Source organism: Macaca nemestrina, chromosome X, assembly GCF_043159975.1.
Source record: "Macaca nemestrina isolate mMacNem1 chromosome X, mMacNem.hap1, whole genome shotgun sequence".
In the NCBI taxonomy this organism is placed as follows: domain Eukaryota; kingdom Metazoa; phylum Chordata; class Mammalia; order Primates; family Cercopithecidae; genus Macaca; species Macaca nemestrina.
The window spans coordinates 150,218,290-150,245,754 of record NC_092145.1 but is presented as its reverse complement, the minus strand read 5'-3'; the positions used below and the strand labels follow the sequence as shown (position 1 = coordinate 150,245,754).

Below are 27,465 nucleotides of genomic sequence, written 5' to 3'. Positions count from 1 at the left end.
AACTAGAAAATCTAGAAGAAATGGATAAATTCCTGAATTAATACACCCTCCCAAGACTAAACCAGGAAGAAGTTGAATCCCTGAATAGACCAATAACAGGTTCTGAAATTGAGGCAATAATTAATAGCTTCCCAACCAAAAAAAGTCCAGGGCCAGACGTATTCACAGCCAAATTCTACCAGAGGTACAAAGAGGAGCTTGTACCATTCCTTCTGAAACTATTCCAATCAATAGAAAAAGAAGGAATCCTCCCTAATTCATTTTATGAGGCCAAGATCATCCTGGTACCAAAGCCTGTCAGAGACACAACAAAAAAAGAGAATTTAGATCAATATCCCTGATGAACATCGATGCAAAAATCCTCAATAAAATACTGGCAAACCGAATCCAGCAGCACATTAAAAAGCTTACCCACCACAATCAAGTTGGCTTCATCCCTGGGATGCAAGGCTTGTTCAACATATGCAAATCAATAAATGTAATCCAGCATATAAACAGAACCAAAGACAAAAACAACATGTTTATCTCAATAGATGCAGAAAAGACCTTCAACAAAATTCAGCAGCCCTTCATGCTAAAACCTCTCAATAAACTAGGTATTGATGGGACTTATCTCAAAATAATAAGAACTATTTATGACAAACCCACAGCCAATGTTGTACTGAATGGGCAAAAACTGGAAGCATTCCCTTTGAAAACTGGCACAAGACAGGGATGCCCTCTCACACCACTCCTATTCAACATAGTGTTGGAAGTTCTGGCCAGGGCAATCAGGCAAGATAAAGAAATAAAGGGTATTCAATTAGGAAAAGAGGAAGTCAAATTGTCCCTGTTTGCAGATGACATGATTGTATATTTAGAAAATCCCATCGTCTTAGCCCAAAAATCTCTTTAAGCTGATAAGCAACTTCAGCAAAGTCTCAGGATACAAAATCAATGTGCAAAAATAACAAGCCTTCCTATACACCAATAACAGACAAACAGAGAGCCAAATCATGAATGAACTCCCATTCACAATAGCTTCAAAGAGAATAAAATACCTAGGAATCTGACTTACAAGGGATGTGAAGGACCTCTTCAAGGAGAACTACAAACCACTGCTCAACAAAATAAAAGAGGCCACAAACAAATGGAAGAACATTCCATGCTCATGGATAGGAAGAATCAATATTGTGAAAATGGCCATACTGCCCAAGGTAATTTATAGATTCAATGTCATCCCCATCAAGCTACCATTGACTTTCTTCACAGGATTGGAAAAACTACTTTAAAGTTCATATGGAACCAAAAAAGACCCCACATTGCCAAGACAATCCTAAGCCAAAAGAACAAAGCTGGAGGCATCACGCTACCTAACCTCAAACTACACTACAAGGCTACAGTAACCAAAACAGCAGGGTACTTGTACCAAAACAGATATATAGACCAATGGAACAGAATAGAGCCCCTGTAAATAATACCACACATCTATAACCATCTGATCTTTGACAAACCTGACAAAAGCAAGAAATGGGGAAAGAATTCCCTATTTAATAAATGGTGCTGGGAAAACTGGCTATCCATATGTAAAAAGCTGAAACTGGATCCCTTCCTTACATCTTATACAAAAATTAATTGAAGATGGATTAAAGACTTAAATGTTAGACTAAAAACCCTAGAAGAAAACCTAGGCAATACCATTCAGGACATAGGCATGGCCAAGGACTTCATGACTGAAACACCAAAAGCAATGGCAACAAAAGCCAAAATTGGCAAATGGGATCTAATTAAACTTAAGAGCTTCTGCACAGTGAAAGAAACTACCATCAGAGTGAACAGGCAACCTACAGAATGGGAGACAATTTTTACAATCTACCTATCTGACAAAGAGCTAATATCCAGAATCCAGAAATAACTTAAATAAATTTACAAGAAAAAAATCAAACAACCCCAATAAAAAGTGCACAAAGGATATGAACAGACACTTCTCAAAAGAAAACATTCATGCACCAACAGACACATGAAAAAACGCTCATCATCACTGGCCATCAGAGAAATGCAAACCAAAACCACAATGAGATACCATCTCATACCAGTTAGAATGGCAATCATTAAAAAGTCAGGAAACGACTGACTGGAGAGGATGTGGAGAAATAGGAATGCTTTTACACTGTTGGTGGGACTGTAAACTAGTTCAACCATTGTGGAAGACAGTGTGGCGATTCCTCAAGGATCTAGAACTAGAAATACCATTTGACCCAGCCATCCCATTACTGGGCATATACCCAAAGGATTATACATCATGCTGCCATAAAGACACATGCACATGTATGTTTATTGAGGCACTATTCACAATAGCAGACTTGGAACCAACCCAAATGTCCATCCATAACAGACTGGATTAAGAAAATGTGGCACATATACACCATGGAATACTATGCAGCCATAGAAAAGGATGAGTTCATGTCCTTTGTAGGGACATGGATGAAGCTGGAAACCATCATTCTGAGCAAACTATCACAAGGACAGAAAACCAAATACCGCATGTTCTCACTCACAGGTGGGAATTGAACAATGAGAACAGTTGTACATAGGGTGGGTAACATCACACACTGGAGCCTGTCATGGGGTGGGGAGAGGGAGGAGGAATAGCATTAGGAGATACACCTAATGTAAATGACGAGTTAATGGGTACAGCACACCAACATGGCACATGTATACATATGTAACAAACCTGCACATTGTGCACATGTACCCTAGAACTTAAAGTACAACAATAATAATAATAATAAGTAGGTTATGAATCACTGTTGTTTGTTATGTACCAGGCACTTAACCACACACCTTAACTACAGAAACTAATTAAATCGTGCCCTTTAAATCCATTGATAAAGGAATATTATTACCTGTTCTCATGAATAAAAAGAACCAATTCATAAGAAAAAAAAAATCCAGAAGTGTGGTGCTTAAATTTCAGTAGGAGACCTTCATTCCTCCTTCTTCTCAACCATCTCCCTATTTCATCCATCCCTAGGATCTTTGGCCCCTCCAAACCCTGTCTTTATTGATTTCCACCATGACATTTCTTTTTCATTATTCATATGTTTGAGTATCAGAATAATTATTCTGATACTCAGATATTTGAATTTTGAGATCATTACAGTATTATTTTTTCATATGAAAAAGCAAGGGGCAGTTGATGTGCTGATGGCAACACAAGAATCCTAGTTAGAACAGACCTCAGTCTGGCCATGAAGTTCCATTGTGAATTCTCTGGACTTGATCAGTCCTTTAGCACTTTTCTAGCAACCTAATTAGTATCTCAGCTATTCTTAGCTCCAGAACAGGGTCCAAAGTTCCAATGATGACAGTCATGTGGCAAAATTTCCAAGTGTGACACAAAAACGTTACTCCTTTTCAAACTCAGAAAGTGTAAGAAGCACAGATTACAAGCAGAAAGAGTACATATCCAAAGCCCAGTTTCCTTTTAAACCTCTATTGTCTTCTTTTTAATTCCACTGGGACTTTCCCCGTATCACTCATTCAGTTATTGATCCTGTTCTCTCTTGATTTTGCTGCTTTGTCATTGCCATGATTGAAGTCAGACATCTTTTGAACTTCTTCCTAAATGTTGTAGGTGCGACAGTATGGCGCTTTGTTCTCAAGCTTTTCTACCATAGTGGTGGTACAGTAAGTTGAGCCGAGGCAGTGCAATGTGGCTGAAAGTCCAAGTGAACAGGGGGTCAGGAGGGATGTCTTCAATTTTCTCTGTCACCAGTAAGCTTTATCCTGGGGCAACCTATGTACTTCTCAGGGTCTCCAAGTCCTGAGGTAGGTAGTATTAAAAGAAAAACTTTAGCTGAATTAAATTTAAGAGTTTAATTGAGCAAAGGATGATTCTCAAATCAGGTAGCCTCCTGATGGTCAGAGACTCCAGTGCAGCCATGTGTAGAAGATTTATGGACAGAAAAAGGAAAGTGATGTACAGAAAACGGAAATGACGTACAGAAACAGCTGAATTGGTTACAACTCAGTGTTTGCCTTATTTGAACATGGTTTGAACAGTTGGTCACCTTTGATTGGCCAAAACTCAGTGATTGGCACAAGAGTAGACTACAGTCTCTTTACAACTCCATTTAGGTGATAGTTCATGATATACAGAAAAACCTTTAGGTCGAGCTTAAAATATGTAAGGAGGCAGCTTTAGGCTAAACTTGATTTAACAGTAGTGAGGGGCCGGGCTTTGTGCGGATAAACCACTAGGGTTTACTAAGCACCCTATTGGACACCTCTTAAGTACCACCCACATCAAGGCTTCTATTGACACCTCTTCCTCCAGCCACTGCTATGGTGACAGTTTCTATGTTGGCTTTAACCAGTTTCCCTTGGGTGCAGTCTGACAGTGTCTTGCCCCTGGTTGTACCAAGGACCACTTGATTCCTACCTTGAGGCTTTTCTGATGGGGCAAAGGAAACCCATCCCTCAGCTCTCCTGGATTGGCAACCCAGAAGTACAGGGAGTTGATTTTCATGGGGCCACCCAAGATGGATGGGGCACAGGAGCCTCTTTTCCCTCAGAACACTCCCTGGGATGAACCTCAGGTGTCCATAGGAGAAGCCAAGTTGGTAATGCCCTTGTCTGGGCTTTACAACTGTGTTTTACTCTCCTTGCCACCACCCCCCAGACCACACTGCCGCTCCCTGAGACCACTTCTCATACAAGCTTCCTCTAAGGAAGCCTTGCTTCAAGATCTGCTGTGGGCAGACACAGGCTAAGACAAGCACCTACTCCATATCAGACATTTTCATCCTTTCCTGCTTTAAATGTTGATGGGTTTGCAATTGCTTGCTGGCAGAGTTCAATTCTGCCCAGTGGTCCTTGTAATAAGAACAGACTGGGAAGAAGCTGAGTGGCCAGGATAACTGAAAATTACTTCCAGCTTTTTGCCTGACCTCAAGAGGCCACCGGGTATAAGATTCTGATGTAGGCCCAGGGTATATTTGGCTATATCACACAGCAACCTAATATAAGTGCAAAGGAGGTATAACAGAGAGTAATTTAAACAGAAATAGGCTAATGAGAAAGACTCCAAAACTGTTCTTCTCTCTTTCCACCCCCTGATGTTAAGGAAAACCATAGGGGAAGGAAATTTTCACTTCCATTTCTGCTCAATACAGAAGTTTTAAAGTTCAGGAGAAAAATGTCTGAGAAGCACATTTTTGCATGTTGCCCCAAATGAGGGAAGTGTGCCATTTCTCCCTTTAGAACACAGCCAAGGGACATTAATAATGGTTAGGGGGAAAAAGAGTATTCTTTGTCAATTAGGTTTGGAAAATGAGTCAAGTAATCTCTTTTTTAAAATAAATGACAAGTTTTCTCTGAGCCTTGAGAATATTAACATATATTGTGATTCTTTGAGAGGGAGGCTGAGAAACAGCATTTACCTACTTTATTTTCTGACCTAACCATTTTTCCACAGGCCATTTTGCAGAACAAGAAGGCATGGAACAGAAATTTTTCTAATTATATCAGAGAAATGAAAAGAAGGCTGTCGTTTTTGCTTGATTTGAACAATATCTTAATTGGAGGATGTAATAGGTAAACACTCAAGGCTGCTTTTCTCACTATGATCCTGATAGAGTCCTTGTATATAAGATATACAAATGACCCAATCTTTGCGTGGTGAATTAGGGTATATATGGCATTGCTGCATCTCACCCACACCTCTCAAGCTACACAACCATCCAGGAGGTAGGTGTAACAGGAACCTTTACTCTTTGATAGAGAAAACAGTTCAGTGTTCACCTATATTTAAATGATAGAGGAAGCAGAGCCAGGAAATCAGATTTATGTCTTCTAGTTCCCGATCCAGCATTGTTACCACCACCACATCTATATTTTGACATTTTTATTAGTTTGTTTATTTAGCGTCCCATTCTATAGAAGGGGCATTGCTTTTTATTTCTAGTCGTGATTTGATCTTTCCCCAATACTACTGCCACAAAATGAAATATATGGGGTTGAGAAGGGTCAACATCACTGCCGGAAAACTATTAAGAGTATTGTGTGCCTTTCAACTCTAACTTCAAATGGAGAATTAGACTCTAGAAGGGTTGATATTAAAGAGTGCTAAAAATTAAAAATAAAAAACCGTGAAAAGATAACATGATATTTTGAAAATGGAAGAATAAAAGGCATATTCTGCTCATGGTGCCACAAATAAGTAAGTTATCTATTTGGGGGTTAGTAGTGGGCTTGAGATGTACCTGATTCCATGTGTGCCTAGCACGTAGTGAGCCCACTTTCCCTTTGTGTGGGAAAGCATAGAAAATGCAGTCATCGCCATTCAAGTGTGGTTTAGGGTGAAATCTCTGAGCGTCAGAATCGTCATATACGTAGGTAAAAGAAGAGCAGAAATACCACACATTACCCGGAATAAGAATTTTTCATTTCTCATTTTAGGCATTTCCTCCAGGTATCAAAATTAAATTTTGCTTTCATCTTCTACACATCACTGTGTGACTACCATCTTTATGAAAAAGGAATACACAAAATTCCTCAATAATCTCCAGCCACAGGCTCCAACTGTTCCAGTTCTGACTTTTTAAAACCATCACCTCTGGCAGAGAAATATGATATTCTACTGCCATAAATCCAGTTTTCACAGATTTCATATATGTACACATGAATACCAACAGCAAGAAAGATTTCCATGAAGCTTTCCTCTATCTGTATATTTTAGTATCTATTTTCGTAGCTATGGTGTTGTTACAATGCCCAGTGACTGTGAACTTGGATAAGTCTTGCTGAGGATGGCAGAGTGGAAAGCAGAGATACACCAGATTCTTGATGACATTATTATGCCAAAGAACTAATCAACTGTGGAACTAACTGTGTTTGAATTTGTGTGTCTCTCTCTGAGTGCGTGTGTGTGTGTTTTAAGGAAATCTGTGTTGTTAAAGCCACTATAATCAACTAACTAAAACATGCAATCCAAAACTCTGCATTATGATACTTTGAAATATTTTTTAACGTGTTCACAAGTCAAACAATATTGTGAGAAAGCAAATTTATTCCAGACCAATAAAATAATAAGATAAGTGATGCCAGGAGAGAAAAACTCCTTAACATATATGATCTTCCATTTCTTCATTTGCTAAATAGAATCTAAGATATACCTACCTCATTGAGATCGTAAGTCCATAGTAAGGATTCATTATTTAACTATTTTATTTTGCATTAGAAAGTGTGGCAGAGACAATGTTATATGTCCAGTAACTCCTGTTATATTTTGTTTTTCTTCCTGGGCACACGGGAAGACCATTATTTCCCAGCTTCCCATGTTGTTAGTCTGTGATCATGTGACTGAGATCTGAGTTGTGGGAAAAGGTGATGAAAGCCACATGTGGCCTGGTTTTTATTACTGTTGCACATGATCCTCTGCCTTCTTTCCTGGTGTCATGTTACTATTACATTTGAATATGAAGGTCTAACCACTACAAGCAGGAGATCAAGCCTTCATATTGGCCACTAGATGGACATTGAGTAGTTTTATTTTATTAAAATATTGAAGATTTCCTTAAGTTCACAACTTTGTTCACGCTTTTTCACACATGCTTCCTACTTTCCCTTTAAAAAGGAAATATAAATTAATAATTAGGAAAGCTAGTTCAAAACCTATATTAAAATAAGTATGGTGAAATGGCTTTAAAATATCAGATGAAGTTTACAAAATCTATGGGCAAATTTTCTCCATAGGAGCAAAGCAGCTACTCCTAGCAGTACAAATGAGGCCCTTCTAAGTAGGTGCATGTAAGTGGGTATTATATATGCCTAAACATCTACTAAAGAAGAAGGCCATTAAGAAAATGATGTCTGGAGGCACCTACATTTTTTCCCTTTTTCAAGTACAGCCTAGACATCTTATCTTCTCCTGCAGCTTTTAACACAATCTCTGCACTTCCATTCCATCTGGCAGGGCTGGTTGAAGGGGAGATATGAGAAAATGCTGAAGGAGAAAGCTACCTCTCCTTCTAGTTGGATCACATTACAACATGTGAGCAAGTAAAACGTGTGTGCCCACTAATGTCAGTATGGTTTTCATTTTGTGAATCATTTCATGTTTATAGCAACCTCTTCTTTTTGTAAGCAGGCACAACAACAGAATTGCAATTTGTATCCATCTAAGTAAGAAAATAAGCAATGAAAATCGTTTCTATAAAAGAAACCTAGAAGATAAAGAAATCTCTAGTGTTTTTCAAAGGACCCTAGCTGCCATTATAATTTTTAATGTGAACCGTGCAATGTGGAATACTGTTGACTTGGCATGGGGAATGATCTTCAAACTTTAGCTTGTTGAAAAATAATGTATGTGCTCATTTGAATTCTGGTCTTATATTTCACTTGAAACAGTGCTCACATATGAATTTATTGATTTTGGCATAGCTTAACTTTGAAAATACTAATTTTTGAACACTTAACGTGTCAACCTGACTGTAATATTTAAAAGAAAAAGTCTTGTTCAGTAATAGTATGTACTTTATAACTTTAAACAGTATATGAAAATAAACTGATAGGTTGTAGATAAGAACACAGAAACTGCATTCATATTTAAGATAAGATTGTGAACACAAAAGAGTTCAAAGAAAATTCACAGGACATATAACTCCTGTCACTTGGGGATAAAAAGCCATATCTCTCTGTTGATAAGGGAACCTTAGTGGAAAGTTTTTAAAAGTACTGTTCGAATTATTTGGTCAGGTCACTTATCTCTAGCTTGATTTTAACCTTGGAGCACAAGGAACTTCCCCAAAATATGGCTCCCTGGTATAATGAGTATTTCGAATTAAAGGCCTTTAGAAATCAACAGATAAAAGAAGAGAGCTCTCCCCCCACCCCCCGCCATGTACATAAAGACTGGACAGACCCACCAAGAAGAACAATTACTTCTCCCTCCCCCCAACTTGCCCCTCCCATCTCTGAATCCTCTATATCTCCCAAAACACAGGCTGAAGTTGTTCTCTAAAGTTCCGGCCTAAAGCCCGGACCTAACAAAGAAGAAAACAATTACCTCTGATCCCTTCCCTGAGTTTTCATTATTGCAGGAAGGAAGGCTGAAGTCTATTAACAAACCTGGACAGACCTTTGTCACAAACCATTGTCTGCTCTGCAGGCCCAACAAACTTTGTCCCAGACCATTGTATGTTCTTCAAGCCCATTGAATCTTCCTAAAAATAATTTACTAATCCCTAAAATCATACACACTTCCCCATCTCCCTTTCTCCTAAGAAGCAGGGTGTATAAGCATTTGTGCCCTGTTGGGATATTGGGCATTCAGTCTGTGATTGTCCCCCTGCCCATGGTAGTAATACATTTATATGACTTTTCTCTTAATCTCCCTTTTTGTGAGTTGATTTTTCAACAAACCTTCCAAGGGTGAAGGGAAAGCTTTCCATTTGCCCCTACAACTTTGAGAGTTTCATGTCTAAGTGGGTGTTCTTGAACACATCCAGGGACAGAAAAGTCATTCTCTCCCTTGCAATCCCCTTCTACAGCTGGACAGCTCTAAAAGTTAGTAGATGTGTTAGTCAGGGTAAGTGAATCTAGCTGCACAAGAAAAGATCCCCCAAATCTACATGGCTTGATACAATAAGGGATCATTTCATGTTCATATCACAAGGCACCAGGCAGTTCCTGTTCAGCTGGCTCTTTTCACAGATCTTGACTTCTTTCACCTACCATCTTACAGAACCTCAGAGTCCTCCCCAGGACCCTCTGCATCTGGCTAGCAGCAGGGGAACAGAGAATGTGTGGAAGAGCTCAGAGGGGGCTTTAGAGGTCAGGCCTGGAAGTAGCATATACCAAGCTCACCCATACTTTATTGGCTTGACTGACATATGCACATGGCCCCACTTAGATAGCAAGGGGTCACAATATATAGAATATCAGGGTTCTCAAGATGGAGATGAGTTCACAGATGTTGGAGAGTACTAGCAGTGTCTGTTATGGAAAACTGTCCTTCCATTGAGCTAAGGTGTTTCTTGCAGTAGTTTCTACCTATAAAACCCAGCTTAACTTTGGGTCACATTGACCAAGTTTAATTCTACTTTCATATGACAGCCCCACAGATATTTGAAGACAGTCATTATGCCTCTAAGTCCACTTGCTTCTGGGCTATTCATCCAATTAGTCAACTTGTTCTCATATCATCGGCTTTCACATCCCCTCATGATTTGTTTGTTTGTTTTTTGAGATAGGGTCTCACTCTGTTGTCCAGGCTGGAGTGCATTGGCACGATAATGGCTCACTGCAGCCCCCACCTTCCGAGTTCAAGCGATCCTCCCATCTCAGCCTCCTGAGCAGCTGGGGCTATAGGCACATGCCACCACATCCAGCTAATTAAATTTTTTTTTCAGTAAAGACGGGGTCTCACCATGTTGCCCAGGTCAGTCTTGCATTCCTGGGCTCAAATAATCCTCCCACTTCTGCCTCCCAATGTGCTGGGATTACAGGTGTGAGCTACTGTGCCAGGTCATTTTTTGTTTTCCTAAGCTCCAATTGCTTTATAGTTTGAATGAAAACTGAATGAGATACTCCAATAGTGACCCCAGCTTGAGATATTGTAAATTTATTACTGCAAATTACCATCATGTTAGGTTCTGTTAATTCATATTGAACTTACTCCTTCTAATTGATTTAGCTAATTTGGCTGCTAAGATACATTTTCTTCCTTTTTGCACTTAGTTTATTACTGGAAGTCTTGATATTTTCTTCATTTCATTTTGTTGAATTTGAATACCATGACTAGTTGAATTATAATACTTTGGCTCGTGTCTGTCCCATCTCTGGTCCTGTAAACAGATGTGACTATAACTAAAAGAGAGGGCATTTAAGAGCCAGCTGTAAGGACCACCAGATGCTCAGACCAGAATCTGTGTAGTTATCCATGGTTTTTTGTTGTTGTCGTTGTTGTTATTGTTTTTTCTGTCTCTCAGATGCAGCATCCAATCCATAAGAAAATCCTGTTGACTTCACCTTGAAAACACACCCAGAACCTGATAGCCTCTCTTCCTGTCCTGCTTTATATTTTGATTGCATTACTGCTGGAGCCTCTTCTGGGTGCCTGCTCCTACCTTGCATTCCCCTGCACTCCTTCCCAGCCTATTTCAAAGCTGTCATTCTTTTGAACTCTTCTGCTCAAGATTCTTCATTGGCTCCCATCTCACAAGAGTAAAAGACAAAGCCCACACAATGCTCCCAAAGCTCTAGGAGGCTGTCCTCGCTGTGATCTAGTCCTCTCCCAGTTGCCCCTGACTCCCGCTGCTCTCACCGCCCCGTCAGTTCTTCACAGACACCACAGGTTCCCATCTCAGGCTTTTGCACTTGCTGTTCTTTCTGCCTATAGATTTTGCCTCCAGGATGTCAGCATGATTTGCACTCTTAGTTTCTTCAGGTGTCTGCTCAATTCTTCCCTTTCCCAAAAGGCCTTCCTAGACACCTTATACGAAAGGGTAACCTCCTTGCTCCTCTCCTTTGTGGAGGGCCTTGGTTCCTGTATACCCTGCTTTATTTGTATTTGTAGCACCCCTCACTAGCTGACACTGATTGGTGTATTGCCCATCTCCCTCCATTAGAATATAACCTGAACAAGGGCAGGGACTCATTTAATTGACTTTTGTGGCCTTGGCATCCAGAATAGCACTAGATGTGCTGTTGGTGCTCAATAAAGATTGGCTGAAGAAGGCACAGATGCTTTACTGTCCCCAGCTTCCTGCTTCCCCCGGCTTCATACACTTCCCCGTAGCTTCCTATGCTCTTTGCACAGACAGATCACCCCCTGGTTCCTAAATTTATATTTCAAAGTATTAGCTGTTTTCCTAGCTTTATGTATTACCCTTCAAATGTGTAAATTGATGAGTAAAATGTAGCTTCATTAAGGCATGAACTAGTTTAGACTCTAAGTTAACTTGGGCAAAACCAGTTCAGCAATTCCCATGTCTTTTATTTCTGCCTCTCGACTTAGAAATCAACTCTGGTGCAGTAACCAAAAGTTCTCTCCAAGACAATATTGTCCACACTGGGTGTTGTTAATGCTAAAATCATCCACATCACATTTCTCAGAAAACATCTGCTCTTAATAATTGGGGATGAGGTCTGTGCCTCCTTAAACTTTCCTATACATCATTGATCAACAAGGTAGAAATAAAAACCTGTATTTCTTAAAACAAGGAAAACATTGCTTTTCTAATGAAAACTCAAATAGTTGAAATATGAAAAATAAAAATCTCCTCAAATTTGGAAACATAACAAAATTTAATTATTTTGTTGGTGGAGGTTAAAAAACATTGATAAGTTTTATGGCCTTTTGCCGAAATCTATCATCACTTTTGGAAAACAAAACTCTTCCCAGCAATACCTTTAAAGGCTGTGCTTCACAGGAATGCAAAAGAAAATTGCCAAAAGATTACATTGTATAATTTGTCCCTGCCAAATTCTACCAAGATTTTAATAGAACTGTTCTTTTGCTTCAGTTAACTAAACCCCTCTGTGAAACATTAGAAAGACCTATGCATCATTTCTATGGTTATTCAGACAACAAATATTTATAGGCAGCTTGCTTTATATGCAGGATTTGAAAAGAGAAGATTTCTCACCGCAGAGACAGTTCTGGCAAAGATGGAATTACAGCTGGGTCAACTGAATCTTTAACTAGGGCATCTAGATATAGAGACACTAATATAGTTACAGTTACATGTAAATATAGCAGCAAGCAAAATAAATTTGGTCTTATTCTATATAATAAGTTTATTCATGTACTTCCTCTACCTTGAGAATATAATTTAAATATTACAGAAAACACTTCTGTCCTGAGAAGAACTTTCCCTCCAAATAGCATTAGCTAGTTTTGCTTTCCCTGGTAATTCAGTTATTCATTCAAGAACAATTTATGGCAGTGATCTCCCAACCATTTTGGCGCCAGGGACTGGTTTCATGGGAGACAATTTTTCCATGAATCTAGGGTGGGTGTGGGGAGGGTGGTCTCAGGATGAAACGATTCCACTTCAGATCATCAAGCGTTAGATTACCATAAGGAGTGGGCAACCTAGATCCCTCGCATGCACAGTTCGCAATAGGGTTTGCGCTCCTATGAGAGTCTAATGCCACCGCTGATCTGACAAGAGGCAGACCTCAGACGATAATGCTCTCTCACCGGCCACTCACCTTCTACTGTGTAGCCTGATTCCTAACAAGCCACAGACTTGGACTGGTACTAGTCCACGGCCTGGGGGTTTGGGGGCCCCTGATTCATGGGACTCCCACACATGCCAGAGTGGGTAAGGCACTGGAGATGTGAAAATGCACAAAATCCTCAAAAACCCACAGTGCAGTGGGGACTAGAGGGACAAAGGGTGACAATAGGAGCATGTGCTACAGAAAACTCAGCCTGATTCATTCATTAATTCCACAAATATTGATTGAGTGCCTGCTGTATATACTGGTCTAGATGCTTGAGACACATAAGTGAAATAAACTGAAAAAAAACTCTGCCTTTGATGTGCTTGCATAGCAGGATATAAAAATGACAGACAAGAAACACAACGAACAAGGAAATTATATAATACCTTACAGGATAAGACCTATAGAGAAATAGATCAAATTTTCCTTCAAGTTGGACTGTGAAAGAATGGAGATGCAAGACCTCAAAAAAGTTGCCTTCCATGTAACATTTTCCAGTATGTGTTCCAGAAAAAAATGAAAGAGAAAACCAAGAAAGAGAAAAATGGAATCTAGGAAACACAAGAATTAAGCCAGAGAAAGGCAAAGAAAACATGGGAGGAACAGTTCTTCCCCCTTCCTCTCCCATCATCTGGGTTGAATATGAGCCACCAGTATCATCCCCCAGTATGCAAGCCAGGCCAATCAGCTTTAGTTGCAGGATTTTCTAAATTGGGCCTGACAGAAGAGAATACTTTGCTCTCAGGTTATGATGCAGTGAGGATGTGATCCCAAGAGCTCAGAGTGACCCAGAGCTCCTTCCTTGTCAAGACAACTCGCCCATGAGACTGAAGTTGGTAGAGAGAAAGAATAGAAACAGGAAGAAGCAGGGAGGTCATTCTACCATTGTATTCCTGTTTCTGTGCAGCTTCAACTGCCCTCTGATAGTAGAGCACATGAATTGGTCACAAATTATGTCAACAAGTGAAATCTACCCACTCTTTGAATCTGGGTGTGGACACATGACTCTTATTGGTCAATGGGACATTAGCAAACATGAAGCAAGAAGAGTCTAAAAAGTGTTTGTGGTCTGGGGCTCGTGCTTGCTGGCTACTGGGAACCTTTCATTAACATATAAAGTGGGCCAGACTGGCCACCTGGAGGATGAGAGACCAGGTGGAGCAGAGATTGATTATGTAGATCATGTAGAAGCATCTCAGCTGGTGTTTTCTAGATCCACCAGCCCTCTCATCACCTGCCAGCTGACTGCAGACACATAAGTGACCCAAAGTGAGCCAAGCAGAAGAATTGCCCAACTGAATCCAGCTAATTGCTGACCCACAGAATCATGGCTAAAGATTGTTGTTTTAAGCCACTAAATTTTATGATGGTTTGTTATGCAGCATTGGATAACTGATACACTCTACACATACACACACACACACACACACACACACACACACACACACTTTCTATTTTTTCTTAAAGTAAAACAATTTTTTTGCCATTTACAATCAAAAGAAGTTCTAACTAAAATCATAGAGCTTCTTGTGCTTGTGTCATTGACTTGGTGCCCTGTTCATTAATTTAGTTATTCTGTGACTTGAACTATGCTCCTGAATTCCAAGCTTCTCCTTCCAATCTCAATGTTGACATTATCCACCTGTGCTTTGTCCAGGATAAAGACACTACCGTTTGTGGATAAACAAACTACAAAAGAACCTTCTCCTTTCTCCTCTTCATGCTACCACCTGACGTGTTGGCCCTCTTCCTATGGCCTTTTGCCAAGGGTCTGTACCTGCCACTTCCTGTTGGCTCTTCAATGCCAACAGCTTGACAATGTGACTCTCCACCTGTCACTAATTGCTGGACCTACTGTCATCCCTCTTCACTTATCTGTGCAGACTTCACTCCCTCCTGCAAATAGGAGAGCTATCCATCTGCCAAATGCCAACAGTCAGTTTCAAGCCTAGATTTGAACCCTTTCTGGCCTATTCTGTTTCATTAGATTCAGATTCCCATACCCTTACTTTTCCAGTTTATCCTCTGTCTAAGTTAGAACTGGGTCTGGGAGGGTAAGTGAATCTCTTTAAGCTCTCATATTCAAATGACAAATCACATACAGTAGAAGTAGATGGTGATTAAAAAAAAAACAAGTCATAGGAAAACTATTATCTTCCTAGTGGAAGAATATTGACAAGGCTATTGCAGCGACCTGTGAAGTCTGTTTATTGCCTTTGGGGTTGTAGACAATGAAATTGATTCTCAATATCAATCAGATAGGTCAATTATCTGCTCATATTCCTTTAGGCCTTTCCATTTCTATGCCCAGTAGCCTGACATCCAACTGCCAGTCTCTACAATTTTTTACCAGAGAGCTTTCTCTGGTGCGGGAGCCAAGTTTGCTTGCATATGGTGGCCCAGAAGTGCTGGAGAATTAATGTCTCCCATTTCTACCCCTGTGCAGTCCTCATGCAGTGACTGACCAGAATTGGTGTATTAATACCCCCGCTGCCATGTCCCTGATAGGATACCTATGAGGAGTATATTTTCCACTGGATCTCAGAGTTCCCCAATAAGATTAAGCTTCAGTTGCCCATAGTGGTAACTTACCTGATAACCCATTCTTTATTGGTTTTCCTCTCTTCCTTGTCTCTCTCCCCCAAATAAATTACATGCCCTTGAAATTTTGTCTCAAGGTCTGTATCCAAGAGAACCCAAACCAAGACAATAACCCACCCAGCAACTGAATACTCTACAGGACATAAGTTGGATCTATGGAGGCGGTAACAATTTAGAAGGAAAAACAGCATAATAATATGATGATGATCAGAACCAGCCACTTAGATGGTGAACAAAATCCATGTTGCTACCAGGCCGCATTTGCCCTCTATCTTAGTCTTGGGTGACCTTCCTGATAGTAGAGTGTGTGAACCAAGGATGAATATAAGGGAAATTTTTGGTTATAACCTGATTAATCCATAATGTGGGCATCAGTCACTTTGCCCAATATCCATAGGGCAATAAACTTGTGGAATTTAATTTTTTGTAATGTGGGACTATTTAAACATTGTTTTACAGATTTTTATGGGAGAATGATACTCTGATATAGTTCTTCGTCTAAAAGCAAAGTACAACTTAAAAGATAACCAGGGCAAGTTCCAATAGCTATGTTCAAATATCTATGAAACACTGACTTTGGGTTTGTAGGCTAAAGCACAGGGTTTTAATTGGTTAGTTCTATTGCCAAATGCCTTCAGACTTCATTGACTTTTTTGGAATTAGTACAGAAGCAAAGATTAGATCCAAAACTTGTACAGAGATTCTGTGTGGTCCAGAAAATTATGAGTCTTTGCTTGTACATAAAAATTAAATATTACACATGTTTACTCTCCATCTTTTGAGACAGTGAGCAATTGAGGCATCTGAACTGATTGAAGAAAGACCTCTCTATAAATCTATGACCTATTGTCCTTCTACCGAAGAGTGGAAAAATTCTTAATAGTTCTGAATGATGAACTTTCTTAAAAAATTGGGAATTTTGGCATCTGGGAGGCAATGCTAACCATTTGAATAGGGCCTCCTTTACTTTCAGTCAGTACTGCAGTTATTGCTTTGTCAAGGGTTCTGAGATCCCTCAAGCATGAAAGGAAGGATAAGGAATCAAATCCTTTCTCTACTTAATAGAGAATGTCTCAGAACTGCTTCAAAATTAGCTTTGGCTCAGCTTAATGAAATTTTCCTATTGTTGAGCAGCGGCCCACGAAATCCGCAGCATTAAAATGGCAGACCTTCGACTGTTTAAAAAAAAAAAAAAAAAAAAAAAAAAAAAAGCCTTGAAGGTTACGGAACATACAAAAATAAAGGTTTTTATTTCTCTTCCCCAGGTTCACAGAAAGAATTGAACCTGCTCAGCCTTTTGAGTAGGCTAAATATTAGAGGCACTCCAACTCAGGAGGACGTGTTTTACTCGCACAATTTAGTGCATAAAATGCCTATCATAGAGGACCCGAAGTTTCTGCAATGAAACTCACCAGCCCTGCTGCACTCATGAAATCATTTTAGAGGACAGCAGAGCAACCAAGAGACATGAGAGGGAGCTACTCCTCGCTGGTGTTGCTTAAGTTTCTCCAGTGGGGTCTTATTCAGAAGGCCTTTCTTTTGAGACTTCTCCCCAGCTCTGGTTAAATTAATTTGGCTTTACTGGACTGAGATAAGAGAATTATAATTGCTTCTCTATCCCCCTTCCTTTTCACTTTGCACCCACACACAATCTTTGTGTTTTCAAAACTCCTTAAAATATCACTATAATGTATGACATCAATTTCTTTATATTAACAGGTGCATAAAATTTGACACTCAGTGCTCACCTTTCATCACTCACTATCTACTCATCTCCCTTTGCCTGAACAAGGGTGCATCCAAACTTACAGTCTTCAGAGCACAAATCAATGTAGCAGTGTAGCAAACAAAGGATCTCCTGATTCAAATGATACCAATGTCAAATGCTGATGTGTGTAAATAATTAATTGTGTTTTCACTGGTGAGTCCAGTTTGATCTTTCATTGCTTGGCAACCCCTGGGGTCTGTGGCTCCCTGAGAAGCAGGAACATTTAGGATTTTTTATTACCAGCTCATCACTAATTTATAGATTACTATGGAGTCAGGTGCACAAATTCAGAGTATCATCTATCACTATAGGCAGCTCCAGTGTTAAGGGATGGCTACTTCCCAGAAATCAACGAAGGGGAACAGATGAGGAAAGGGGGCAACATGGCACATATGCCACAGAAGGCACATCTTTCAGAAACACAAACATATCAAGGTAAACAATTTCCTTCTCATGGAGGCAGACAAACTATAAAGTGCTCTAACTATCTCCTAAAGGTAAAACACCACTGTATGTTAATAGCCAAATATAATTCAACTGTTATCACTTATCATTAAAATTATTTACGTTTTTCTTCTCTTTTATGCTGTCTTAAGTGAAAGTTTAACTAGAATAACTCTATTAGATTCAAACTTGTAGAAAGTGCTATTGCTCAAAACAGGGGGTGTGGGGGAGGATGGGTACTTTCTTAATGGGAAAATTGTGCCTTACCAGAAAATGGCCTTGAAATAAGAGGAAGGTATTGGAGTTTAATCACAGCTTTGATAACATATGTGCTGTGTCTTTTGGACAATGCCATTGAGTGTGGAGTTCATGTCCTTACGATTGTCTAAAGTGTGTCACAGTATATGCACATGTTGTGATGGAAAGAAGCAAAATGTACAAACACTAAAAGGGCCATTTATTACAGACCTTCAAGGAAACCAACAATGACTTTGGGATGTATGTTACATTCCTGAGTTTTACAGGATTTTCTGGATAGCATTAACAGTTGTCTGAGAATGTTCTCAAAAATTCCATTTCTATCACAGTCACGTATGTATTCCCACCCTCTGACCCCACAGTCGTGTCTCTCCCAACTTCTCCCCAAAGCTGGTTTTCATAGAGCAAAGGAAAGATGGGCTGTGCAAATAAAACCTAAACCCAATGGAATTTGAAACAAGTCCTAGTAGCATAAAGAAATCTCTGAACATATTCATAAGAAGTGTTTCTTTAGGGAACTTTTCTGTTTCAGGGACACCACCGAGGCTGTGCCACATTCTGAAACTGTTGCTATGGCAAAGCGTCTTGTGTTATTGACGATGGAGCACATTGTTGTGTTTAAGTCATGTAAATGATCAGGACACAAAGGAAGCTGCCCACAGCAGCCCCTGCTCAATCATCACAGTGCTGGGGACTTTCCCCCTTGACACATGCCATTTACACGGCATGGGAAGGCATTTCTTTCAGAAAGCCTCACTCCCTGGGTGCTGTGAACTGTTCTTTGGAGACGTTTATGAGATCTCCACATCTTTCAGAATCGATTCTGCAGGGGAAAAAGAATTCACAATAACAAAGCCCTTTCTTTTGTTTTAAGGCCGGGATATTTCTATAGACATTTTGCATTTTCTACCTATTAACACATTTTTTTTTTCTGGGCTGCTGGTCTTGTCTAATATTTCAACTTTCTATCAGTTTTTATCATTTAGAGTCAAACTATGAGTTTCTCCTTTGTTTCCCACTTATAGCTCAAATATGTGTTTTTAATTAAGTATTTTCCACAGCATCAATTCACACTGATTAGACATAATTACAGAAACAAAATATGCAGAATACATTTTAATAATGCCTGTCACCTCTGAGGGAACAATGAGGATCTAATTTAATCATCTAAATGTTGGAAAGCGACACAGAGTTTTTAAAAATAGTACTATATATTTTGAAGGGGAGCTTATTAGTATTTTTAGATACAAATGTAAGTTGAAATGAACTATTATTCAGGTTTCAATGCATGTAATTAAAAAAACACTTAGGGCAACACTTGTTTACATAAAGAATCAAATTACACCCTTTAATAATAAAAGCTTGATCCAACTGTGACACTTGAGACTTGAAATGATGTGATAATTTGTAGTCCAATTTCTAAGGGAAATTTTGCCACTATGAAAATCTATTTTTGACAGTACTGTGTCAAAGTCAATGTCCTAGTTTTGACATTACTGTGGTTATGAAAGATGTTATCTTTGGGGGAAGCCACATGAATGGTACGGGGGAACTCTTTGCATTAGTTTTGCAACCCCTTGTGTGTCTCCAACTATTTCTTTTCTTTTCTTTTTTTCTTTTTTCTTTTTTCTTTTTTTTTTTTTTTTGAGACGGAGTCTCACTCTGTTGCCCAGGCTGGAGTGCAGTGGCACAATCTTGGCTCACTGCAAGCTCCGCCTTCTGGGTGCACGCCATTCTCCTGCCTCAGCCTCCCGAGTAGCTGGGACTACAGGCACCCACCACAACGCCCGGCTAATTTTTTATATATTTAGTAGAGACGGGGTTACACCATGTTAGCCAGGATGGTCTCGATCTCCTGACCTCGTGATCCACCTGCCTTGGCCTCCCAAAGTGCTGGGATTACAGGCGTGAGCCACTGTGCCCAGCCGTGCGTCTCCAACTATTTCAAAATAAAAAAAGTTATATTAAAAATATATTTTTCATACCTAATAAAAATATATTTTTCCTACTTGTAGAAGAATATGCTATCTCAGTAGAGCTTAGATTATTACTGTTACAGAACCATATGACATTACTCTCAAAATTTGTCTTGGCATCTGGAGTCAAGGGAATTTTGGACAATGAGTTAACTTTCTCAAAGAAAATCTATTTACCTCGAGTTTTCAAATTGTTTAGAAAAGAATTCTGTAAACAGTTATGAATGAGAAATCCACTTACTTTTACTGTTTCAGATGCTCTTCTAGAAGTTATTAAAATAGTGCTTACAATTCTCATAAATCTGGAGGCATAATTGGATCTCATTTCCTTTGCCTTTTTTGCTGTTTTTAAAAATTCTTTCAGCAGGGCGATGTGGCTCACGCTTGTAATCCCAGAACTTTGGGAGGCCGAGGTGGGTGGATCACCTGAGGTCAGGAGTTTGAGACCAGCCTGACCAACGTGGAGAAACCCCATCTCTACTAAAAATACAAAATTAGCTGGGCATAGTGGTGTATGCCTGTAATTCCAGCTACTTGGGAGGCTGAGGCAGGAGAATTGCTTGAACCGGGGAGGCAGAGGTTGCCGTGAGCCGAGATCATACCATTGCACTCCAGCCTGGGCAATAAGAGCCAGACTCTGTCTCAAAACAAACAAACAAACAAACGAATACCACACATATACACACAAAACAAGCAAACAAACCAAAAAACCCTCTTTTAACTCCATAGTTAAAACCATAGTTTTGCATTCCTAGCTGTCATGAGTGAAGTTGAGATTTAAAAAAGTAATATAGGACTATCACAAACCAAAGCTACATCTAATATATCTAATATAAATGTCCATTCATATTTCATTTGGCTGTGATTGTGTATTTGTGGCATGTATATGGGGGTGTAGGGAGGATGGGCATGTACTCATACAATGTTAGGATCAACAGGACTATAGGAATCTCCTAATTCAAGCTCAATATTAACATATTCAATATATATAGGTTTGATATTTATAATATATACTGCTGATTGTGCAATAATTCTTCACATTCCCATGGCCTTCTTTAAGAGGCCATCATAGCACACATTTAATTTTATCCTAACATGATTTTATGAGCTTGCTAGAGGGCATTATTATTATTCTACTGAGAAAATGAGCAGCTAATTCCAAAGAGGTCCAGCTTTGGCTCAGTCTTACACGGCATGCTAATGGTGAGGTTGAGGATTAAAATCCAGATTCCACATCCTTGCTCAGAGTACTTCATTCTGGCCCACAATCCCTAAAGCTACAACTGTCTAAATACACTGTCTACACTGTCTTTTATAATATCTGAAACAGTGCATGTTGGAGGGAGAGTTGTATTAAAACGATAATAGGAATTATTTAATTCTTTTTAAACTGTAACAATTAAAAGCATTTTGTGAGTGACCTAGGAACACTCGGCTCTGTATCATAACCCCTTTCTCTTTTCTTTTCGATTTTTTTTTAAGTTTAGTTGAGATACAATTCACATACCACACAATGTACCCATCTAATGTGGACAATTTAATATTTTAAAGTATATTCCCAGTGTCCTGCAACCATCACCACAGTCTAATTTTAGAACAGCTTCACCCCCCAATAAAAGAAACACTGTGCCCATTAGCAATCACTCCCTTTCCCCCTACCCTTCACCTCTAGCCCCTTGCAACCACTAATTGACTTTCTATCTCTATGGATTTGCCTATTCTGGACATTTCACATAAATGGAATCCTACAATATGTGATCCTCTGTGATTGCCTTCTTTGACTGAGCATGATGTAGTATGTATCAGCAGCTGAATAATACTTTTTAGAGTTGAATACTATCCGGTTGTATGGATATGCATGGATAGGCTACATTTGTTTTTTTTGTTTGTTTTTTGTTTGTTTGTATGTTTGAGATGGAGTCTCACTCTGTCACCCAGGCTGGAGTGTAGTGGTGCAATCTTGGCTCACTACAACCTCCACCTCCCAGGTTCAAGTGATTCTCCTGCCTCAGCCTCCCAAGAAGCTAGGATTACAGGCATGTACCCTACGTCCAGCTTTTTTTTTTTTTTTTTTTTTTTTTTTTTTTTTTTTTTTTAGTAGAGATGGTGGTTTCACCATGTTGGCCAGGCTGGTCTCAAACTCCTGACCTCAAATGATCCACCTGCCTCAGCCTCCCAAAGTGCTGGGATTATTGGCATGAGCCACCGCATCCAGCAATATGCTACGTTTTATTTATCCATTCATCCATTGATAAACATTTGGGCTGTTTCCACTTTTTGGCTATTATAAATAATGCTGCTATGAACATTCATATACATGTTGTTGTGTGAACATATGTTTTCATTTCTCTTGGATATATACCTAGAAGTACACTTGTTGGATCATATGGTAACCCTATGTTTAACTTTTTGAGGAACTGCCAAACCATTTCCAAAGTGACTGCACCATATTTCATTTCCACTAATAATCCCTTTTTTAACTCGAGCTGATAAAGCCTCTGTGATGGCTATTGGCAGTTACTAAACTAAACTTCAAAGTCCTTTCTTGCATACACTTCCGGGTCTGGTCAGGTGAAAAGTGGGAGAGTGCATTTGCCTCACATGATTCCAGAAAAGCCATCAGAAATTAGAATGGGAAACAAGGAGATTAAGGATATGCATATTAATTAAACATCTAGAACGTAAGCTACCTATTGGTGAGGAAATTTAAAACTTTAAGTTGCACCAAATACACACAATTCAAGCGGCCATACAAAAATAAAAAACAAACCAAATCAACCAACCAGTCAAACAGAGACTCCCAACATCATCCTTGGCATTTGATCTTCCATCCGTAGCCCCTGAAGAAGTAGTGCAACAATATGAGATATTTGAACTGTTTTTGTAGTTCTTAATAGCAAGAAATATTTTTGGCTATGAAGACATCTAGGTCAAAGCCCTCACACTTGCTTCTTGCCCACAGATGTACAACTATTTCAAAAATAAAATCTCCAAAGCCATATGAATAAACCTTTTATAATCTTAAGGATTATTAAGCTTCTAGATAGAGATTGATACAGACCCTGGCTTTTAAAGCAAGCTGGAACACGTTCTGGAATTCAAAACACATGCTTGGCCCCTGACAAATCAAGCTAGAGTCTGGAGGTGAATTCGGCTGGTTCTTTTACACATGAACCTTGCCACACTCTGACTAACTCTTTTTTTATGGCCAGAAAGGTCTTGAGGCTTCGAGGCTGCAAATGGTTCCTGACCTGTCGCTACTAGACTCAAGTAGTCACTTTATCTTTTTTTTTTTTTTTTTTTTTGAGACAGATTCTTGCTTTGTCGCCCAGGCTGGAGTGTAGTGGTGCAATCCTAGCTCACTGCAGCCTTCATCTCCTGGCCTCAAGCAATCCTCCCACCTCAGTCTCTGGAGTAGATGGGACTACAAGCACACGCCACCACACCCAGCTAATTTTCGTATTTTCTGTAGAGAGGAGGTCTCGCCACGTTGCTCGGGCTGGTCTCAAATTCCTGGGCTCAAGTGATCCACCCACCTCGGCCTCCCAAAGTGCTGGGATTATAGGCGTGAGCCACCCCGCCTGGCCAAGTAGCCATCTTCATTTCTTTGCCCTGATGTTTATTACATCCATCAGTCAGCACTTTTGACTTGCTTTTTTTCTGTGACTCACATGACCTGATTTCAGCTAGGTCAGTACACAGCCAAAAAGGAAAATTGTTTGGGATGCTTCTCTTATTCCATTGTCTCTTCCCTATGACCGGATACATTTTCTGGATGGGGAACAATTTCGAGCAGGGGATAGCTGGAAAGTGTTGAGTGAAAACGCAAGATACGATGAGAGAGAAAGAATAAGTAAAAATAAAAAAGAGAGAGAAAAAAAGAGGAAATAGGGAAAGGCTATGTCATAAGACAAAGGTCAAAGTGGGAAAGAGTGGCAGAGAACACAGAAAGCAGAGAGAAGAATCCTGAGATGAAGGTGTTAGCAAGTGATAATCTCCTGGGATCTTCTCAGTCCCTATTGAGGTCTTTCCCCTAGGATTGTGCAATAATTTATTGGTAATGTTCAAATTGAATTTGCAAATGACTTCAAACCTTAGCAGGAGATACTGATAGTTTATATCTTTGCAAATTGAAATTGAAACTCAAAGTGCCCTTGATAAACTGCAAAAAAAAAAAAAAAAAAAAAAAAAGAAAGAAAGAAAAAAGCAAATAGAAGAAATCCCCTCGAGGTTATGCAATAGCACACCAAATGATTTTTTTTTTTTGAAAAATGGAAGAGGAATAAGTGAAACTAGCCAGCTAACTAACAGCAGGCACTGATTCTAGAAGTAAATTGGATATGGAGGTACACTCAAGTGTTGGTATTTATCCTGAGGAAATCTGGCCATTCAAATGATTTCAAAGATACTCAGCCTAGTTCTGAGCACAATTAAAGGGGGTGTGGGGAACTTGGAAAGAGTTCAGAGGAAAACCACAAAGATCAAAGAGGTGAATGAAGAAAAGGGAGCTCAGAGGAAAGTCGAGGAGCTTTAAAAATCCAACCTGAAGAAGAGAAGGTAAAGGAGATAATTTAATTATGGTCCTCAGCTATAAAACGAGCTTTTCATAGGTGGCCGCCTGTTCTCCGTTTCCACTATGGATGGACAGAAAGGCAGGGGGCTTAAATATGCAACATGGGGGATTTCAGTTAGGTATAAGGAATTTCCTGACATGAAAGCTGGTAAATGATGAAAAGGGCTCCTGATCATGGACAGGAATAAGGAATATTCTTCTTACAAAATAGGTAAAATTCTCACAGGTTTGGAATGGTTTACAGATCTTGCTACCCAGAGTTGGGGGTGGGACAGGGGAGTGGGTATACTCTAACACTCTAGAAGAACAGATTCTGGTGCCTTGATTTTGCTTCAGATTTGTGTATGTACCACTCGCCTGGCCCAATGTCTCACATTTCCCCTGCTTTACACAAAATGTCCTCCCTGGCATACCACTTTGAGATGTAATCATCTCCTCTGTGAAAAAGAGCACTGAAAAATATGTTTGGAAGAGTTGGAATTTGTTGAAGGAACATAGTCAGCTAAACAAGACCCACACGAGTGGGGGTGGGGTAAAGGCACCTCGGAGTGCATGCTGGGATTAGGGCTAATTAAGATGTTGACTGAATCTATGCTAATCATGTCCCACCAGACTCTGCTGGATTAGTATGTAAATTGGTAAACTCTGTTCTGAAATTGCCCTACCAGCTGAGGTCTAATTACTGACTAGACATAACAAATAATAATGGGATTTGTATTTTAGGATGTTTAATTATGGAAATATACATCTGGAAAAAAATACCAGCTGTATTGCACAAAAAGAGAATTCATAATGTTTTACTAAAGGTTTATGAAATTTTACACCTTTAATAAGAGCACCAGGAACAGGGGTGTGTGGGGAGAGTCTTTTCGGAGACCTAGCATTTGTGGAGGGAGACCAGAATCGCAATGATTAATTCGCTGCTTGAGTAATTTCCCCAAAGCTCAAAGACTAATTGTTTCATTGCCGATACACAGCATCTTGTGAGCTTTTAGTTGTATCACCCAAAGAACTGGAACTCATCCATGAAGAAAAACCAAGATGCCATGGATTTAACTCAACTACTCCATAGCATGCATTCAAATTGAATTAAAAGCAACAGGGCAACAATAGCTGTAGGAAAGTAAGTCCCTAAAACAATTTTTCTTCACTGAAGTTACTCCATAATATTGAAATCATTAAATTTATAAATCAGAAAATGGTTAGTCCAGTCCTGAAGCAAGGGCATGTATTGAATGGTTTTAGAGAAAAGCAGTTTGAGCTCTAGAATTCACTGAATAGGCATCTTGGGACAGAAACTTCTTTGCAACCATTTATTACATCATTCTGTGACCCCCCCTTTCCAAAAAGTAACATACAAAGAGTTATAAACAGAGTTTTGGTAGCGCTATAATAGCTGCCTGTATTTGCCTGCCATAGTGCTATTACTCACATAATTTTAAAGGCTTATGGGTGATCATTAAATCTTTATTAGGTTTTACATTATAAAATAAATTATTCATGTCGTTCTAATACATACTAGTATCTTTACAGCCCTTCTGCCCACATTTGGATAAACAAATCCTATTTGCATATCATTTTTATTTTAATTTCAGACAATTTTGTTATGAAAATATAAGGCTTAAATGTCTATTATGTTCCAATTATGTTCCAATTTCCCACACTTTTCTTGGTTCTATACAGTGCTTTACAAATAAGGTAAAGTTCACATAATTTAAAAAGACGGATGATTTCCTTTTACTTAGAAGTTTCAGAATGTTTGCTCTTGCTGTTATATGGCAAGGCAATAGATATCAAATAAAATTTAGTGAGCAAGCTTGTGTTTGCAGTAGCTTCACGCCTCTGTACATTTGAAGTTACACATGTATATGGAAATTAAATTTGTTGATCACTTTAACAAATTTGTGAATTAGCAAAAATAAAGCACTAATTTTTCCTTGTGGTGCAGAACTATAGGGAAGAATAATACAGTATTACTTTGATGTAAGAATATCTAACCTTTGTGTTGGAAAGTCATTGAATACAATAATTTTTCATTAAGGGCTTATGCTATTAGTCTTTGCAGATCTTACCAGCATATTGATAACTGTATTTATTTAGGTTTCAATAGTAGATTTTAGTTTCTTGTTTCATTAGTCTTAGAAATCTAGGACACGTTTGATTCCCTGATGGTGGATGAATAAATCTGAACAAACTTTCCCTTTCAATATGATAGTCAGTTCTCACCTTCAAGCATTGCCATTAAGCTTACATGATGTCATCCTGTAGGCAATATATCACTAAAAACATTCTTTTAAATTCTATTTTCCCATGCCCAAAAGCACCTGTCAGTAATTATATGTTATTTTCTATTAAAACTAATTGTGACCAACTCTCAGCATTGAACCCAGGGTCAGATACTCTGGTATAATAATTCTAGCTTTGTCCTCTTCTTGTCATGAGTATTGGGTGAAGTCAGAGTGGGGTGAGAACATTTAGAAGGTTCACAGAAAGTGTTTCACCAACACATAGGTAAGCAGTGTGTAAGCCTGAACAGATGTCACCTTGAATGTAAATCTTTCAGGGACTGGGTAGAGAGCTATGGGATAAATCTCATAATTTTTGCAAGTCTCACTTTGAAGCAAATTATA

The 27,465-nt window shown here is 39.2% G+C and overlaps 1 protein-coding gene across 5 annotated transcripts in view; it reads right to left on the bottom strand.

Moving 5' to 3' along the window:
- Nucleotides 1-27,465, bottom strand: part of LOC105478113 (midline 1) — a 393,876-nt gene that overhangs the window by 204,581 nt on the left and 161,830 nt on the right. The window contains exon 2 of one of the 5 annotated variants that reach the window (XM_011735110.3): nucleotides 23,046-23,102. The exons of 3 other annotated variants lie outside the window; for them this stretch is intronic. The gene's annotated coding sequence lies outside the window, so the exon portion shown is untranslated. Of the gene's footprint in view, nucleotides 1-23,045; nucleotides 23,147-27,465 lie in introns of those variants that run through there. One more of the 5 variants, XM_024791680.2, reaches the window with a different exon arrangement.